General features: G+C 40.8%; 1 pseudogene; it reads left to right on the forward strand.

Annotated features, from left to right (window-relative positions):
* Window positions 1–4,005: 4,005 nt before the first annotated feature.
* Window positions 4,006–16,149, forward strand: LOC114050309 (annotated as a pseudogene).
* The last annotated feature ends 4,222 nt before the right edge of the window (window positions 16,150–20,371 follow it).

Raw genomic sequence — 20,371 nt, forward strand, 5'->3', positions numbered from 1 at the left:
TAATGGGAATGTAGGGGCATCCTCATGAAAATTTGCCTTAAAATTAAAAGCTTCTCCCCTTCCTCCCCACCCCCAATATGTAGCCCTCAAGAGACATGAGTAGGTGGACTTAAAAGTCACAAGAAATTCAGCTCATTTTACATCCATGGGCATGAAGAACACTGTGGGGGTGGGAGCTGGGAAGAGGAAATTGCTTTACTATAAGGCTCAGGAAGAGTTTCAAAGTTTTCCCAATTGTATCATCAGATTGGGATCGTAAACAACTTTTATTTTTCAGGAGCTGGGCAAAGATCCCTCCTTGCAAACATTGTTCCACCAGTTTGAATGATGCAAAAAAACTCACTTTTCCTATTCTTTGCTCTATTTAATCCCACATGGGAAAGTGAACAAGAATAAACTATCACTGGCATCTTTGGGGCACATTCCTTATTCATGTCATGGTTCCCCATTGGGTATCAGATAGGAGACTTCGGCAGGCAAGGCAGAGAGGTGGGGGATAGTGTTTTGAGTGGCTGAGAAAGAAGATGTAGAGAATTAATGGGGAATTCGCTGGTTCAGATTCAGCCAATGGTGGCAAAAGTCAAAGAGGTAAGTCATTGGAAGGTCCTAGAAGTGAACTCCACTTTCCAAATGTCAATGGAAAACCTTCCAGACTCTTGGAGGCTTGGAACACTATCCACAATATGGATGAGGTGCTGCCCCAACATTCTTTGTATGGGAGGTCTTCTCTCTCCTCATTATCCAGCAAATCAGCAAATTCCTAAGGAGTTTATATTGTGTCTTGGAGAGACAGCAGCTATAGGGAAAAGGACCTGAAAGTTAGAGAAAATAATCTAACCTGCTATATGCTAGACATTATTCAATGAACAAGGCTTACAAAGACAAAAAGCAGATTATCTCTATCTCAAGGAGGTTCCATTCTACCAAAGCATCAGGTGCTGGACTTGTAGTCAAGAGGAACTGGGTTCCAATCTTTCCTCAAACATTTCCTAGCTGTGTGACTATGGTCAAGTCACTTAACATTTTACTACTGCATTCATATAATTAAGGGGGTTGGACCCAATGGTCTCTGAGGCTCTTTCCAGCTCTAAATCTAGGATCATTTGATACTACCGGGGTTGGAGAGATGATATTTGTTCTATTTGGGGCCACAGGAGAGAATCAGGAGCAATGTGGGGGAAGATACAAGGAGGCCAATTGAGGCTAGAAATGAAGGAAGTAAACTTGCCCACAAAGAGAGTTGCCCTAAAGTGGGGAAGGCTGATTCAGGCAGTGGTGAGGTCTCCCTACTTGGAGTCCTTCAAACAGAGGCTGGATGACCATTTGTTGGAACCATTCTAATGAGATGGTCCCTGAGATCCCTTTGAACTCTCACTTTCAGTGATTCTGTGCTATAGCCCTGATTTCTATGAGGTGATGTGGAAAAGATAGACTTTTTATTTGTTTGTGTTTCATATGGGATGGCCTGGATGAACATCTCTTATGGGTAGTGTCATGGGAAAGGTGAGAGGTCTGGACTGAAGCATTTTGCCTCTCCAATTTTAAGACTTCTGAAAAAGACAAAAGGAAAGTTTTGAAATTTCCATCCTTGTTCTTTTTCTCTTTTCCCCTATGAGGGAAGCCTGGAAGTACATAGAAACTTGAGGGAATGTTTCCATTGTGTGGGAGAAACATCTGCTCAGAGTGCAGCAGACCACCAGAGGCGCAGAGAGGGAGAAGCCAGGGAAGGGTGGAGGAGGTGGACGACAGCAAGCAAGTGGGGAGGAAGTTAGGACTCTCCGCCCCATTGAAGGGCTAATCCTCCATGCCCTTCCTTGCTCTGGTCTTCAGTAATGAAATGAAGGGTGTTGAGAGCAATGGCACAACATGTTAAAAGTCATCTTGAGGATGACCCCAAAACTATGCTGAAGTGTTCCAGCTCTTATCCAGTTCTCAGTTTTCTGATAAAATCTTATGTGACAAATGTTTCTTAACTACTTCCTATGTGCAAGGCACTGGGCTAAGTGTTAGGAACACAAAGAAAAGGCAAGTCAGCACACAATCAGTCCCTGCCCCCGCCCCCAAATAACTTACATTACACTGGACTGGTGAGGGAAAATGGAGGGATTGGGATCATTGCCATCATTATGGTGCTGCCCAAGGTAGAAAATGATTGCTGTGCCTTCCATGGATGTGAGCCATGGCTTTCTTAACTACCTGTCCTTAGTAGTTAATGCTATTGGTGATGTGAAAAAATGACAGCATAGGGAATTGTATCTCAAATGGCCCTTGCAAAGCAGTCTGGGTCCAAAGGTGACTGGCAAAGGCAGACTATTATTATGAGAAAGTCCTAGTTATTTACTACCAAAGAAACTTCTGCAAGATCTTGGGGTTTAGAAAGAAAAGTCAAAAGGTACCTTTGATCAAGATTGACCAAGAATCCTTGCCATAGTCACTGGGGTTGCCTGCAGCCCTCTGGCATACATGGCGCAAGCTGTTCCAAAGTGGCCTGTGCTTAGCAGTTACATGGAAAAAAGAATGACCACCTTCAGAATCTTCCCCTACTTGTCAAACAATGCCTCAGCTGTCACCTGGGTCACTGTGCTTCTGTCTACAGCAAGGGCCAGAAGACATCTTCCCTATCAAATGGCATGTGAGAGAGATTGCTCTTCATATCATGAAAACTTGAAGTACTGGCTGTTGTTGTGGCTGTAGTGATCAGGTGGTTTGGAAAAGGATCCCCCCCCCACCCCATCCCTCCCAGCATGTCAAGCTGAGGAAGAGAGTGCAGTACAGCAGGAAGCACTTGGGGTCCAAATACCAGCCCTTGAGTCTTGTTGATTTTGTGACTGTGGACAAGTCACTCTGATTCCGGAGTCCCACTTCCCTTCTGTAAAATGAAGGGAGGATTTGAATGTGGTTGAAATCAAATTCCAAATTCCAAGATTGGTCACATCCAACAATGAGTTTCTTATTGTCTGTATTAGTCCATTTACTCTGTGTCAAGGGCAACATTCTTTCAATATCCTATAGAGCCCTGCTTGATAATAAAGCTAATCAGAGCTCTTTAGTTTTTCCAAGTTGTTTCTTTTGTTCAATGTTGACATAATAGAAATTGTTCTCTTGGTTCTGTTCACTTCACTCTGCATCAGTTTATAAATATATATATATATATATATATCTTCCCAAGAATCTTCTAAATTCTATATTTTTCCATTTATTATAGTATTCACCCCATTCATACATCACAACTTACTCAGCCATTCCTTAATCAAATGCATCACTGTAGCCTTCAGTTTTGTTTCATTTAACAACCACAAAACAAGCAAAATAAACCTGTTATTTCCCTCCATTTCATTTCCCTATATTTATCCTACTCTCTCTCCCTCCCTCCCTCCCTCCCTCTCTCTCTCTCTCTCTCTCTCCCTCTCTGTCTCTCCTTCTACTTTCTCTTCAAAAATGTTTTGTTTCTGACTACTGCTTCCCCCAATCCTCTTTCCCTTCAATCACCACCCCTTTTCTTATCCCCTCCACCTCCTACTTTCCTATAGAATGAGACAGATTTCTATTCCCAACTAAGTTTGTGTGTTATTCCCTCTTTGAGACAATTCTGATAAGCGTAAGGTTCAAGCACTCCCACCACCACCCCCATCTTCCCCTCCATTGTAAAAACTCTTCCTTTCACACCTCTTTTATGAGATAATGTCCCCCATTCTACATTTCCCTCCCCCCCGCCAGTGCATTGCTTTTTCTGACCCCTTAATTTTATTTTTATGTAACTTTTTAAGGTCAAGATCTCTTTTTTTTGGTTATTTGCTCATTTTTCTAGTCTATTTCTTGACTTCTAACTTTATATTACAGTTGGTCTCTGTTCCTAGGATGAAGGAGGTACTGGCCCAAATTTCAGGTTTTTCCTGTAGTTGTTTTCAGATTTAGTTCTGGGGGTCTGTATGTTTTCAATTCTTCCAAAGTGGTATGATTTAAGTAGAGGTGTGTTTACTACTTTCCTAGCCTATGTTCTGGTCTATGGATAACCACAAGTCCTGCAACTGTAATCAGGGACCCTGTGATCACAAACTCTGGTGTACTTGTGCTCCTCCTCTCCCTTGGACTGTGACTCAGGACTGCCACCTGCATCCATGCATAGGTAATGCAACAGAGTCATGCACCCACTGCAAGCGAAGGAACCAGGTAATCTCTGTCTAACCCCCTTACCATCTGTGGGCTAAGAATTCTGCAAGCAGCTGCTGATGCAGCTTATTCACTCAACCCCAAGGCCTGCTCCTGGTTTGTTGGGGCCTGTATGTGCTGGTGCAACCTATCCTAGACTCTGCTCCATTCTCACCTACTGTGGTAGACCTTTCCTGCAAACTCTCTAAGTTGGCTTGGGCTAAAAAATGTTTCACCCCTCCATTTTGTGGGTTCTACTTCTCTAGAATTTGTTTTGAGGCGTTATTTAAAATTGTTTGGAAAGGAATTTGGAAGAGCTCAGATGAGTCCCTGCCTTTTCTCTGCCATCCTGGCTCTGCCTCCTCATGCATTTACAAATATTTCTTTCCAAAACAGGGTACATAGGCTTCTTTACAATGCCTGGTGGTTCCAGGACACAAAGGGTTAAGAATGCCTACTCCAAAGCTCAGAATGAGTGGCAGATATTAAGAATATCTTACGATTATCTGAAGCTTCACAGGCTCTCTTCAATGAGGCTTCCCAGGCCAGCCATCACAACATTTCCCATCTGGCTGCACTCCTTTGGCCCTGTCTCTGTCAGGCTCTCTCTGCCTCAGCCAATTGTGAGCCCCTTCAAGGAAGCAACTATCTTCCTTTTTCATATTTAGAGCCCCAGAACTTAGGATAGCACCTGACACTTAATAAATGTTTAGTGACTAACATGTGAGGAGCATATACATTGCATATATGTACACACATAGATACATATGTATACGGTTGTGTACACCTATATGTATATTCATATGTGTGTATGTATATATATATATATATATCAAGCTATATACATATACATATGTATATAGACAAGTACACATTTATAAATATATATATACATACATACATACACATATTTTTTCAGCCATGATAGAATGGAGAAATGGGAGCCAGATGATAAGTACCTCAGAATCCTCTCTCCTTATCTTTTGGTTTTGTGAATGTAGCAAGTCATTTTTATGCCCAAATTGATGAGCTCCCAGAGTCCCTGTCTCTGAAATGGTGATTCTGACAAGTAACCATGTCCTTGAAGCCAAGACACAAAAAACTGGTAGCTTTGGGACCCAATATCACCCACATGGCAGCAAAGAGGCTGGGTTCTATAGAATCCAAGAATTCTGATAAACACAAAGTGGTTTTGGAAGCTCAAGTGGAAAGGCAATCCTTCTGAATAGACTGGTTTGGGCCTTGTCGCCATTTTTCCATTCCTAAAGTGGTATGTCTCTGAGCAGGAGCAGGCTCAGGAGAGGAGTGGGACAGGTTGGAAAGGCTGAAAGTAGCATCAGAAGTGAGAAGATATGCCAGTCAGAAGTGCTTCCTTGAGTCCTAACTACCCAGATGGAGCCCCAGGACCAGTTTCACCAGTGGAAAGTCACCTTAGAAGTCAAATTTCTCTCCTTCCTATCCTTGGAAACATCCTATTGGTTCTTCATTGCTGGAATTTAAAAGATATTAACAAGAAGAGGCAAATTAACCGTGTTTTATCTTCCCATTTGTTTACCAAATGGCTGAGTTCCCATCCTGCTAGATCAGTATTTCTTTTGCCTATGGTGCTCCCTCTAACATAAGAAGAGGTTCCATGTGTGGAGCTGCAGAAGGGTTAGTCCAATTACATTTCAGTAAAGGACAAGATGTAGGTAGTGCCAAGAACAGATATCATAAGCGTGTTCTTCAGAAAGTCCTTTCTTTGAACCTGAAATTGATTTTAGAGTTGAAATTGAAAGGAAAAGAGAGAAAAGGGGTTTGGACTGTGTAAGGAAGAGGCAAAGGGAGGGGAGGCCAGCATGGACAGAGGGTAAAAGAGCCAGGCTTTGAAACAGGAAAAGAGGGCTGAGCTGGAACCAACTCTGAGCTTCCCAACTGCACTCTCCCTCTATCCCAAATTCAGCCATATCTCCTTCTACTCAGAATTTTCCCCAATCAGGACACTGCCATTTTGGGGAGATAATTGCCCATACTGAGCCTGGACCTTGTCTAGTCCATCGGGGGCCTGACAAAAAGGGGCCAGAGAGCCCTTCCTCTTGGCCTTTTGGACTGCTAGATTGGAGAATCAACCAGATCTCTTTCCTACATTGATGCTGCCATCTATTGGAAGCCTGAAGAAAAGGTTTTAACCAAAGAACACTGGGGCTTTTTTGGTCTGTTTGTTTTCAGATTAAGAGAAAAATAATGAAGAGGTTTAACGTTAATGAAAAAGAAATCACTAAATCCACGATAACGTTAGACATTAAGGAAAGTGGACTTTACAGATGCTGACGTATGATCAGGCCCCTCCCTATTCTCAGAGAACACATCTTCTGTGTTTCAATGCTGACATTTTAGATTTTAAAAAAATGTGCCAAGTTAGTGAATGTTATTGAAAACATGACTACAGAACCTGTCTAAGCCATCTGCATCTTAGAGGAGAAAATACCGCAGCCTGTAACCCAAGCTGAAAATTTTACAGTGTGGGGTGAGAGACAAAAACAAAAACAAAAACAAGTAAACAAACAAAATCTGTTTTTTTAACAGCTTGGATAAGCCTCTCTGGATCCTTTTCTTACTTCAGTTTGGACTTCATGACAAAGAGGGATGGAGAGTTACTAAAAGAAACGAAATGGAGCCCATCTGTAAAGATTTTTCATTTTTCTCTCTAGTTTTTTCTTGGTTGATTCAGCCTGCTAAGAACACTTAGAGGGGCCTAAGTGTCCCCCATATAGCAAGCATGCATCCTTGCCTGGCCAGTGGTGGACTACTTCTTCCTTGTCTTTGAGTGCCATAGAGCAAAGGACCTAAAATAAAGAAGCCCTGAGTTCAAAACCTGCCCCTTACTAGCTATGACCATGGGCATTTAACCTCTGTCAGCTTAAGTTTCCTCATGTGTAAAATGCGGATCATGTAATGATAACATCTATCAAATAGGGATGTTTTGAAGAACAGATGAGAGAATATGTAAAAGCTCTTTGCACATCTAAAAGTTCCATAGAAATGCTTTCAAGTATTATTATATTAGTATGAATATTTACCAGGGCCATTCAGTCTGTGTGGCCAATACCCAGACATAGTAATGGTTACCTGGAACAGGGTATAGTGCTGGAGACCTAGACCCCCCTGGGTAAATCAACATGCCAAACCATAGGCCTTGTGGGAAATTATGGAAACTGTTCCCTGGCACGTGGAGAAAGCGTCAAGGCAATGATAGGTATGATCTTTATCCCTGAAAATTCCACAATATCAGGGCAGAAGCATCCAAGTAAAGTGATTTACGCTCATTCAGATGCAGATGGGAACCAATGATAGGTTTAAAATATAGAAGAATGACTTGAAGTTGGTACTACGCACATTGCGTTTACTCTCCTCTCCATTGAACAATTTCAATTCAATTCAATAAAGAGAGAGGTGACCAGGCCTACTCTAGCTCAGTCCTCCTGCAATCCCCATTGTGGTGTACATGCTTTGCCAGCTGGGACCATCTCTGCTCAGTGCTACCTATCCGGAGAAGGCTGGGTGACTACTCTGTGTATGACCAGCCTTACTGTATTCTGTGAACTGTTTGGACTCTGGAACCCAGAAACATCAAGATTTAAATTATTTTTTAATTCTCTAAATTTTTATCAATATGCTTTATTTTAGGTCACTTACATTTTGTGCTATATGCCACCTCCTCCCAGAGAGCTATCATATAGATGGATAGATATGTATTTATGTGTATATATGTGCATATATGAAACATATATGTTTTCTCTTTTATTAATTAGTCCCTCCCACTATCTTCCTCTGATAAAGAAACAAACAAAAAATAATGATGATAAAGTTATCAAAGATCTATCATATCATAGATCAAAACAAATTTCCATGTTGGCCATATCTGAAAAATAATCTTAATTCATTTCAAATTATTTACCTTTCTAACAGAAGTGAGTGCCATCCTTCATCTTTCCTCTTTTGGACTTGAATCAGTGACTAATTTGTCTCTGTGACTGGTCAATGAAAGCCCCACCAAATAGCATCCCAGATTCTGAAACTGAAATCCATTGTGAAGAGCATTGTGCTAAGTGCTGGGGATGCAGAGAGTGGGAAGAGTGACATTTTGACGGAGATGGTTCCTGCCCTCACTGAGTGTATAGACCAGTAAATTCACCATAACGGTGAGAGTACAGTGTAGTAGTAGAAGTAGTAGTAGCAGTAGCAGCAGCAGCAGCAGTAATAGTAGTAATGATAATACCTAACATTTATAATCGTGCTTTAAAGTTTGCAAAGTACTTTACATGTATCTGGGTATCTGGAAACAGACCTAATTCTACTCATTCAAGCTCTGTCTTCTCCCTCAGGGGAAATCTTTGGTATCTGGGCTGGATATGACTCCTGGATTAATTTCTTCTTGTTTGTAAAACACAAAATAAGAACTGATATTTCTTCATGAGACTGCAAAAATGCAACGTCTTGGGAAATTGATAAAGGCAATACCCTATATGACCACCAGATGGAGAAGCAACTCTATGCAAGTCAATGACCTTCTACTCTGGCAGAAGTGATCAGCTAGGGAAGTTCTGTAGCAGGGCACTAGGCAGAGAAAGGCTGGCTTAAGGAAGGCCTGGTGGGAGGTTCAGAATGGCTGTTCTTAGCCAAGCCTAGCCCAGGAATCCATCTTCCTGAAGAAGCAGGCAGAGAGATTCTCAAGAATGCCTGCCTGTGCTGCCAAGTCTCAGGGCAAGGGCAATCGCTTTTTGTAACACATTCTGACAACATTTAACCATCTCCAACATATGAAGGGGTGCCCTGTTCTCTTTCTGGTTTTTTTTTCTCCTTCAGAAAAAAAAAGGTCTTAGTTAATGAGTTCTGTTATTATCTCTCAGGTCTTTGACAGACACTGATCAGAGGTTCTGTCATGGTGCTGAAAGGGCTAAATTTAGTCAAAAAATGCCAGTTTGAGCACTGTGTGACCTTGGGCAAGTCACTTAATCTTTGGCGTCAGTTTTCTAATCTGTAAACTCTTCTTCTCCTCCTCCTTAAGTATGATCAATACCTGGCTCATCATCTTCTTTTCCACCCTCGCCCCCAAACACCCTGCCTTCAGAGGTCTTTGATCACTGGACCACAACATTGGAAATTACAATTTAGACAGGTGGCCTGTAGGTGGCGCAGTACCTAGTATACTGGATGTGGAGTTCAAATCTTGCCTCAGAGCTGTGTGACCATGGGCAAGTCACTTCACCTCTTTCAGCCTCAGTTTCCTTATCTGTGAAATAAGAATAATAATAGCACCTATCAAATGATAAATGTTGGAGAAGATGTGGGAAAATTGGAACACTAATGCATTGTTGGTGGAGTTGCGAAATGATCCGACCATTCTGGAGAGCAATTTGGAACTATGCCCAAAAGGTATAAAAATATGCATACCCTTTGACCCAGCAATAGCACTTCTAGGGCTGTATCCCAGAGAGATCATACAAATAGGAAAAGGACCTACATGTACAAAAATATTCATAGCAGCTCTTTTCATGGTGGCAAAGAATTAGAAATTGAGAGGATGGCCATCAATTGGGGAATGGCTGAACAAGTTGTGGTATATGAATGTGATGGAATACTATTGTGCTATAAGAAATGATGAACAGGCTGACTTCAGAAAAACCTGGAAAGACTTGTATGGACTGATGCTGAGTGAAGTGAGCAGAACCAGGAGAAGGTTGTACACAATAACAGCCACGTTGTGTGATGACTAATATTGATAAACTTAACCCTTCCCAGCAATACAAGGATCTAAGACATCTCCAGAGGCCTTGTGATGGAAAATGCTATCCACATGCAAAGAAAGAACTATGGAATTTGAATGTAGATCAAAGCATCCTATTTGCTATTTTTTTTTCGTCTGTTGTGTTTTGTTTCCTCTTTCTGGTGGGTCCTCCTATTGGTTCTAATTCTTACTTACAAAATCATTAATGTCAAAACGTTTAATAGGAATGTATATGTATAGCCTATATCAGCTTGCACGCTGTCTGGAGGAGGGAGGTGGGAAAGGAAGAGGAGAAAAATTAAAAACTCAAAAGCCTATGGAAGTGATTGTTGATAATTCAAAATAAATTTAAAAAAATAATAGCACCCATCTCCCAGGCATGTCATGAGGCTCAAATGAGATAGTACCTGCAAAGTGCTTTCAAACTTTAAAGTATCTTCTAAGTACTGGCTACTGGTAGAGATGGAGGAGACCACAGAGGCCAGCATATCGAACTCCTCATATTAAAAGGAAACTGAGGCCCAGGGAAGTTTAGTTGCTGTCCCAATGTCATGCAATAAATATCTAAGGAAATATTTGGATATTTGAAATTTCTCTTGCACCAGCTGAGGAATTAGATCTCCCTAATTCATATAACTCTATGTCTAATAGACCTCATCCACACTCAAACCCTCCCACCCGAGGGAAGGCACAACAGATTGTGGTGTTCAGTTTCCTGGACATGACTCTAGCGATGGGTACACACACAAGGGCATCCGACCTCTATAGGAAGTTCAGTGGTTAGAGAGTTTGCCTTGACGCCATGAAGGCCTGGGTTCAAGTCCCACTTCTGAAAAATGTTAAATCTGTGACCCTGGGCAAGTCACTTAACTTGCCCAGAAAAGTTAACTCAAGACAACTCTCTAAGACTATGCGTTTCTGAGAAAGTTACAGCCCACATTGGTAGAGGAATTTTATTCGGCTGAGAATTCCTTGTACCAATGGAATCACAGATTAAGTTATCATCCCTGTTATTATTTCATGTATATGTCATCTCTGCTGATAAGACACAAGTATCCTGATATCAGATACTGTTGTATTATTGTCTTTACTTACAAAATCATGACTATAGAGCTGGAAGTGAGCTTGGAAGTCATCTACTCCAACATTCACATTTTCCATGTAATGGTTGAAGCCAAGAGAGGTTGTGCCTAGCTCAGGGTCATATTGCTAGGAAGCATTTGAAATAGAATTCAGAACCAGGTCTTCCTAACTTTAGGTACAGCACACCTCGATGTACCCCTAACACAAAGCCCCCCCCTTCCTCTCTCTCTTCCTCTCTCCTCCCTCCCTCTCTCCCTCCCACTCACATACTCATATGTGAAACAATTGACATAATTATCAGCTATTATTATTATTTTAGAGAGGGAATGAGGCAGAGCAGAAGCTCTGACACAGCCCTTACTTGTAGACAATAGAAACCTGAGTTCGAATCCTGCCTTGGGGGGCTCACAGCTGTCAGACCAGGGACAAATCACTCAAGTCTTTGACCCTCAGGTTGGATTTTCAAAATGGCAACTGTATAGTGCTTCCCTAACATGAATTATTGCAAATTTCAAATGACATAATTAATAATCAGGTAGCATTTATAGGACACTTAAAAGTTTTCAAAACAGTTCTCATATATTACCTCATTTGATCCCCTTTTGAAATGATGTGTAAAAAGCCTTTACAAGCCTGCAAGTTCTATGGAAATCTAAGCTCTTCTCACATAGGCTCAAGATCAGGCCCAGTTTGTTCCCTGCTTCTTTATCAGATCGTTACCATTTTATCTTAATGGACCCATGGCTTTTGACCTGTCAATCATCCAGATAAGCCAGGTAATAACATTCACTTATAATACTTCAAGACTGTTTTTGTTTTGTTTTGTTTTTCTAGAATAAGATAAAAAAGTAGCTTGCAATATAATTTGAATTAATTTGAGCTCTGAACCCTCACCCCTTAATATTTATCCACCCAAAAAGCAGCCCTTAGATGTATGCTAAGATCAAATGGGTTAGAAAAAGCTAGGTAATGCAACCAGGCAACAAAGAATAAAACAATGAACTAATTACAATATAGTTATGAGCTGATATGTATTTAAATGATTATTTTTATTAATATTCTTTCCAATTAATACTGAAAAAATCTTTTTCCAGGAAAACATGGATCGAAGTGGAAAGTCAGGGCTCTTTTCAGATGGAGTATTTGGTGGCCTTATATTCTAGGCCCAAGCCTCTTAATTTCCATTAAGGACAGTCATGGACATCTCCCTTTTTGATTCCTCCTCATGCTGAACCACTGTATTTCTCAATATCATTAAGTTCCATCCACTGAGAGCTTTTGGGTCTTGACTATGATCCATAACTCCCTGACTGCCCAGGAAAGTACTCTCATCCTGCTCCCAAATTAGGCACTGAAAGCCTGGGGACTTAGTGCTTTGTCCTGAGTCATTCAATGAGTCAGCACTGGCAAAAGATTTCAGGAGCCCAGCCCAGAAGGTTAAGCCTGATGTAGTCCTGCCTGCTTATCATTTTATCCTCTGGCCATCTGATGTTCACTCTTCCCCCTTAGCTTGTCAAACATTAGGAGCAAATGACCCCAGGAAAATCTTAACCTGGCTGGTAATATCATTGGCACATACGGAGGTTGGAGACGTGCTAATGTCAGCGAGCCAGTGCACACACAAATCCTTACAAATTGATTAAACAAATAGTAAGGCTTTTTTTTTTTAATGAGTTTACTCTGTGGCACCACTATGCTAGGTGCTGTGGATCCAAAAACAGAGATGAAAACAGTTCTGTCTTCAAGGAACTCACAGTGTAGTGGTGGGAGGCGGAGATAACATGTAGACAAGTATGCACATTTATGATACATAACAGGGATGGAAAGTAACCTTAAAGGGAAACATTCTAGCAGCTGAGCCCTGAAGGAAGCTGGGGATTCCAAGAAGGAGAAAGGAAAGGGAGGAAAGAAGAGGGACGAGAAATTCGATAAGCATTTATATAGCTCCTACTATGTGCCAAGCACCTTACTATTAGCTCAATAATTTACAATTATTTCATTTGATCCTCACAACCATCCTGGGAGGTAGGTGCTGTTATCATCTCCATTTCACAGTTGAAGAAACTGAGGCAAACAGAGGTTAATTTACTTGCCCAGGGTCACACAGCTAGTAAGTGTCTGAGACCAGATTTGAACTCAGTTCTTTCTGACTCCAGGTCCACCGCTTTATATACTTCCGAGAGGCGGAGTTGTGGAGGGATAGCATTCCATCATGGTGAACACAGGCATGGAGATGAGAGACAGATTATTGCAAGTATGTCAGTATAACTGGCTCTTACAGTGCATGGAAGGCAGAAGGATGGAAGGATGTTGGGAGGGGGCAGTTTGTGAAGAGCTCCCAATGCCAAATGAATGAATTGACATTGGATCCTAGAAACAATAAAGCATCACTAGAATTTTTGGGGGAGCAGGAGGGGGCAAAATTGTCAGATCTAAATTTCTGAAAATTCCTGGCAGCTTTGTGGAGGATTGATCATAGAAGCAGACAGACTAATTAAGTAGCTATCATAACGATGAGAGGCCTATGATAGGGTGGTGTGTGGGTGGGTGGAGAAAAGAGAAAAAATCTGACACATGCACAGAAGTATCAGTGGGCCCAAATGTCTACATGAAGGAATGAAATAATTTATTAATTGATTGATAGAGTCAGGGAGTGATTGAGAATCAGGCTGTCTGTTAGGAGGTAGAGGTGTGTTTGGTTTGAAGTGAAAAAATAAAGTTCATATTCTGCTCAAAGAAGAGGTGCCCCCATATTCCCCTTGGCTGTCCCTGTAGAGTGAAAGCATCACCTGGCCCATCTTATCTGATCACTTCTTTTTTTATTTGTTTGTTTGTTTTGTTTTTTGGGTTTTGTTTATTTGTTTTGTTTTTTGTTTTTGTTTTTGTTTTTATTTTTTTGGCTAGGCAATGAGATTAAGTGACTTGCCCAGGGTCACACAGCTAATAATTGTTATGTGTCTCGGGCCGTATTTGAACTCAGGTCTTCCTGAATCCAGGGCTGGTACTTTATCCACTGTGCCACTTAGCTGCCCCTGACCACTTCTTTTGTCCTCGCACCAGAGTTCTAGGGCTGGGAGAAAACTTATAGGTCATCTATGATGATAAAAGAGTGTCCCTGAAAAAACAGTACAGTTTGTTGGGACTTTACCAAGGCTATCCAGGAGCTATGAGTTTACCTTGTGACTATATGTGTTCTCTATTTACTTTCATCATTCTCTATCTTTAAGTTTGTTCTTTCTCCAGAATCTCTGTGTATTTGTGAAAGAATATGTTTCAGGCTTCTGGGGGAAATATTTTTGTACCAACTCTTCTCACTAAATTGCGTTACTCAATACCCTTTTCCTAAAAGCAAATTTAACTATTGGTTGATAGTTAATAGTACTCACTAATGGGGGCTCATGAAAATCCCTTAGAATTACCTGGGGAATACTGAGAGTGAAGTAGCTATTGTCCTCTAACCTAATCTGCTAGTCCATTTGAAGTTGAAGGAGTAAATCCAGAGAGGATGCTTCATAAGTTTAAAAAAAAAAATCCTGGATGCATTATCTAGCCAAAGTCTTTGGCAGCTTTTAAAAACTAGTTACATGTTCATAAAAAACTCAGAATGCTTTAAGGTACTCATAAAATTGACATAGAGTCCCTCATTTGGATTTTTTCATTCTCTTTGGACATTTTTCCAAAACTGAAATGGAGTCTCTAAGGTTATAGACAAATCACTGAGGCAGAGGGATTGGAAAGTACATGTTTTGCAATTTTTTAAACATTATTTTTTTTCTAAATTGATGTACTGGGTAGAGTATCCATACCAATTAGATCAGAAACCCATCTCAGCTCACTCAAACTCCAGAGCCAAGAGAGATAATGGCTGTTGTCCTTCCATGATGATAGAAGGGAGTCAGACCCAAGGAGATCATTGCTCATATTCTGTCTAGACAGGTTCTTGTGGCTGAATGTTTAGTCTTATATTTAAATAAATACATTGGGAAATGATGAAGGGATGAATTATGCAGGCATCATTTTTCATGCATGAACTGGAATCTTCTATTTTTCATTCATATTAGCATGCAGTTGGGATTATAATATGAGACCCACATGGTAAGTTCATTGGTTCATGTCCATTTTAAATTTTTCTTTCATTAAAAAAACCTCTAAACATTAAAAGTCAAAACATACAGCAAAGTCATATTAAGGTTGAACACTTAAAACAGTTTTAAAAGGGACATGTATGATTTTATAGAATATTGAAGCTATAATCAAGAAAATCTGGGTTTAAATATTGCTTCTAACACAATAGCTGGAAACTAATCTATCTGATGCCCAGTTTCCTCATCTGTAAAATGGTCATGGTAAAAAGTAATACTCATCATCCTCACTTCACAGGATTGTTGTTAGGTTCAGATGAGAGGGTCTGTAAAGTACTACACAAAGTTTAAAGGATCTTTATAAATATGTCATGTTATTAAAGGCAAAGTGAAAAAAATGCATGCTGGGACTGGAGAAAGGAAGACCTGGGTTACAATCCAGCCTCAGAAATGGACTAACTGTGTTACATTGGGGAAGTCACTCAACCTCAGCATGCCTCAGTTTCCCTCACTATAAAAGTGTAATAGCACCTACTTCTCAAGGTTGTTGTAAGGATCAAATGAGACAATAGTGCTTTTTCCTGACAGCAGACAAGTTGGTGGAAGTGGAGAAGAAGAAGAAGCGAAACTTCTAGAAGTTCACCTACCACAGCATGGACCTGGATCAGCTGCTGGACATGTCCTATGAACAGCTCATGCAGTTGTACAGCGCTCAACAGTGGTAGTGACTCAACAGGGGTCCGCAGTGCAAACAGCATTCCCTCCTGAAGCGCCTGAGGAAGGCCAAGAAGGAGGCACCCCCCATGGAAAAACCCAAGGTTGTAAAGACACACCTTCAGGATATGATCATTCTGCCAGAGATGGTAGGAAGTATGGTGGGCATCTATAATGGCAAGACCTTCAATCAGGTAGAAATTAAGCCCAAGATGATTGGACACCACCTGGGCCAATTCTCTATCACCTACAAGCCTGTGAAACATGGCCGGCCGGGTATTGGAGCCACCCACTCCTCTCGTTTCATCCCTCTCAAGTAACCTGGATCCTAACAATAAAAATAAGAAGCTTCTTAAAAAAAAAACAAATAAGACAATAGTTACAAAGTTCTAAGCACAGTGCTGGCACGTAGTAGGTGCCCTATAAATGTTAGTTGTTATTATTATTAAATGAACAATGGCTTTGAGGTTGGATAACCCAAATTCAGATCCCAGCTTTGCCTCTTGAAACCATTGTGACTTTCTCAAAGCCATTTATCTTCTCTCTGTCTCAGTTTCCTGAAATGTAAAATTAATGGATTGGACTAGATGAAGTCGAAGGTCACATCCAGTTCTAATCCTCTGACATTAGTAATATTGGCATTGTTAAGAATGGTGATGTGCTGATTACCTTAAAAAATAAAAATAGTAGGGAGGCAGAGCCAAGATGGCTGAGTAAAAGGAGTGACTTGCTTGTGCTCTCCCCCAAACCCCTCCAAATACCCGTGAAAATGACTCTAAACACATTCTAGAGCAGTAGACCCCACAAAAAGAGAGTGAAACAAATTTCCAACCCAAGACAACCTGGAAGTTTGATGGGAAAGGTCCATTGTGCCAGGCTGAGAGAGGACCATAGTTCAGCATGGGCTGTGTAGGCAAAGATGGGGAGCCAGTGAACCTGAAGCAGGCCTCAAGGGACTGACTCACTAGCAGTTGTAGTGGTTTTAAGACTTCTTAATCCACAAACACTAAAGACAACTCAGAAAGTCAGTAGGAGAGATCTGTTGGACCTGGGTGAGAAAGAAACCTGGTCCAGCCCTGACACAGCCCTGGGGCAGCAACTGCTTCTGGACCTCTCAGGCAACAGATGGTGGGGGGATCAAGTGCTGATCAGGGGGAGACTGCAAGGATGTCTTTACTAAAGCTGAGGCAGGCTTCTTTTACTTTGCCCATGCCTGGATCTGGGTAGTCATGGGGCAAGGAGGAGCACTGGCGTGGCAGAGCTTATGGAAGCAGTGGAGAGGGAATCTTCCTCACAGTTCCAAGGCAGAAAAGAGTGCTTGTGGTCACTTATAGATCAGAGTACAGGCCAGGAGAAGAGTAAACACCCCTCCTTTGATCATACACCTTGAAAGGATTGAAAATTTACAGGTCCCTAAAAGTATCTCTGGGCAGCTAGGTGGCACAGTGGATAGAGCACTGGCCCTGAAGTCAGGAGGACCTGAGTTCAAATCCAGCCTCAGGCCAAACACTCAACACTTACTAGCTGTGTGACCCTGGGCAAGTCACTTAACCCCAATTACCTAAAAAAAAAAACAAAAAAAAAACCCAACAACAACCTAACAGTATCTCTGAAAAACAGCTGCACAAAACCCCTGAAGCTTGGGACAGCAACCTTCCACACTGGAAGCAGACCCCTACCTTAACAAAGAGTTAAAAAGTCAAGCAATTGGCTGGAAATATGAACAGGCAGCAAAAAAAAAAAAATAGACTATAGAATCTTACTTTGGTGACAAGAAGATCAAAATATACAACCAGAAGAAGACAACAAAGTCAAAGTTCCTACATCCAAAGCCTCCAAGAAAAATATGAATTGGTTTCAGGACATGGAAGAGCTCAAAAAGGATTTTGAAAATAAAGTAAGAGAAGCAGAGGAAAAATTGGCAAGAGAAATGAGAGTGATGCAAGAAAATAATGAAAAACAAGTCAACAGCTTCCTAAAAGAGAATCAAAAATACTGAAGAAAATACCTTAAAAAATAGACTAAGTCAAATGGCAAAACAGGTCCAAAAAGTCAAGCACAAGACAAATGCCTTAAAAAGCAGAATTGGACAAATGGAAAAGGAGTTCTAAAAGCTCACTGAAGAAAATAATTCCTTCAAAATTAGAATGGAGCAAATGGAAGCTAATGACTACGAGAAACCAAGAAATTATTAAACAAAACTAAAAGAATAAAAAAAAAGAAGACAATTTGAAATATCTAACTGGAAAAATGACTGACTTGGAAAATAAATCCAGGAGAGATAATTTAAAAATTATTGGACTATCTGAAAGTCATGATCAAAAACAAGAGCCTAGACATCATCTTTCAAGAAATTATCAAGGAACACTGCCCTGATATTTTAGAATCAGAGGGCAAAATAGAAACTGAAAGAATCTACCAATCACCTCCTGAAAGAGATCCCCAAAGGAAAACTCCTAGGAATATTGTAACCAAATTCCAGAGTTACCAGGTCAGGGAAAAAATATTGCAAGCAGCCACAAAGAAACAATTCAAGCATTGTGAAAACACAATCAGGATAACACAAGATTTAGCAGCTTCTACATTAAGGGATCAGAGGGCTTGGGATATGATATTCTGGAGGTCAAAGGAGCTAGTATTACAACCAAGAATCACCTATCCAACAAAACTGAGTATAATTATTCAGAGGAAAAATGGGCATTCAATGAAATAGAGAACTTTTTTTTTCCTGTTTGGTGAGGTACTTGGGGTTAAGTGACTTGCCCAGAGTCACACAGCTAGTGAGTGTTATATGTCTGAGCCCAGATTTGAACTCAGGTCCTCCTGACTCTAGGGCCAGTGCTGTATTCACTGTGCCACCTAGATTCCCCAGAAATAAAGAACTTTCAAACATTCTTGATGAAAAGACCAGAGATTAATAGAAAATTTGACTTTCAAATACAAGACTCAAGAGAAGCATGAAAAGGTAAACAGGAAAGATAAATCATAAAAGACTTATTAAAGTTGAATTGTTTACATACCCATGTGGACAAATGATATTTGTAATTCATGAGACTTTTCTCAGTATTAGGGTAGTTGGAGAGAATTTATATATAGACAGAGGGTATAGGGTGAGTTAAATATGATGGGGTGATATCTAAAAAATAAAATGAAGGGGTGAGAGAGGATTGTACTGGGAGAAGGAGAAAGGGAGAGGTAGAATGGGGTAATTATCTCACATAAAAGAGGCAAGGAAAAGCTTTTACAATGGAGGGGAAGAGGGGTGAGGGAATGAGTGAATCTTACTCTCATGGGATTTGGCTTAAGGGGGGAATAACGTACACACTTAATTGGGTATAGAAATCTCTTACCCTACAGGAAATAGGGGGGAAGGGGATAAGAGAGGAGGGGATGATAGAAGAGAGGGCAGATTGGGGGAGGGGGTAATCAGAAGCAAACATTTTTGAATATAGGGTCAAAGGAGAGAATAAAATAAAAGGGGGGCAGGATAGGATGGAAGGAAATAGAGTTAGTCTTTTACAACATGACTATTATGGAAGTGTTTTGCATGACTACAACATGTATAACCTATATCGAATTGCTTGCTTTCTCAATGAGGGTGGGTGGGGAGGGAGGATGGGAGAGAATTTGGGACTTAAAGTTTTAAAAACTAATGTTAAAAATTGTTTTCACATGCAACTTGGAAATAAGATACACGGGCAATGGGGTATAGAAATCTATCCTGCCTTACAGGAAAATAGAAGGGGAAGGGGATTAGAGAATGGGGGGGTTGATACAAGGGAGGGTAGATTGGGGGGAAGGGGTATTCAGAATGCATGACATCTTGGGGTAGGGGGAGGGGAAAGAGTGAGGAAAATTTGGAACTCAAAATCTTGTGGAAGTGAATGTTGAAAACTAAAAATAACTAAATTAATTAAAAAAAGAAAAATAAGAATAGTAACTAGCATTTACATAGAACTTTATTGATTTCAAAGTGATTTGCATATTTGTCTCATTGGACCTTCACAACACTCACCCTTGCTCCCTCTTCATCTTTGAGGCCTTCCCCCTGTCCACCAGCACACATTTCACTGTGAAAGATGCCATCAATCATTGACCTCCTCCTCTGCTTACTAAGTTCTTCCCTGAACTCTCCACATGAGGAATTGTTGGAGCTATTTGTGCTCAAGCATCTCATCTCTCAGCTCTGCTCCTGACTACAGAAATCTCTACCCTGCCCCCACATGAATACCTGCTCCTCTCTTTCCAATGTCTTCAATCTCTTCTATGCACAGTCTTCCCCATGAGAATGTGGGTGAGGGCAGAGACTGTTCTTATTTTTCTCTGGATTTGAACTTCCAGCCCTCAGCAGGAGGCCTGTTACATAGTAATCACTTAATAAATGCTTCCTGACAACCATCTATCAACTGAGGGAGGCAGGTGCTATTATTATCCACATTTTAAATATGAGGAAAGTGTTTAAAAACTTGCCCAGGGTCACAAAGGTGGTGAAATTCTGGAGCAGGATTTGAATTCTGGTCTTCCTAATTCATATCCTTCACTCTATCCACTAGGTCACTTAATTGTCATTTATAAA

This window comes from Vombatus ursinus, unplaced genomic scaffold (genome assembly GCF_900497805.2).
Source record: "Vombatus ursinus unplaced genomic scaffold, bare-nosed wombat genome assembly UNPS02014799.1, whole genome shotgun sequence".
In the NCBI taxonomy this organism is placed as follows: Eukaryota; Metazoa; Chordata; class Mammalia; order Diprotodontia; family Vombatidae; genus Vombatus; species Vombatus ursinus.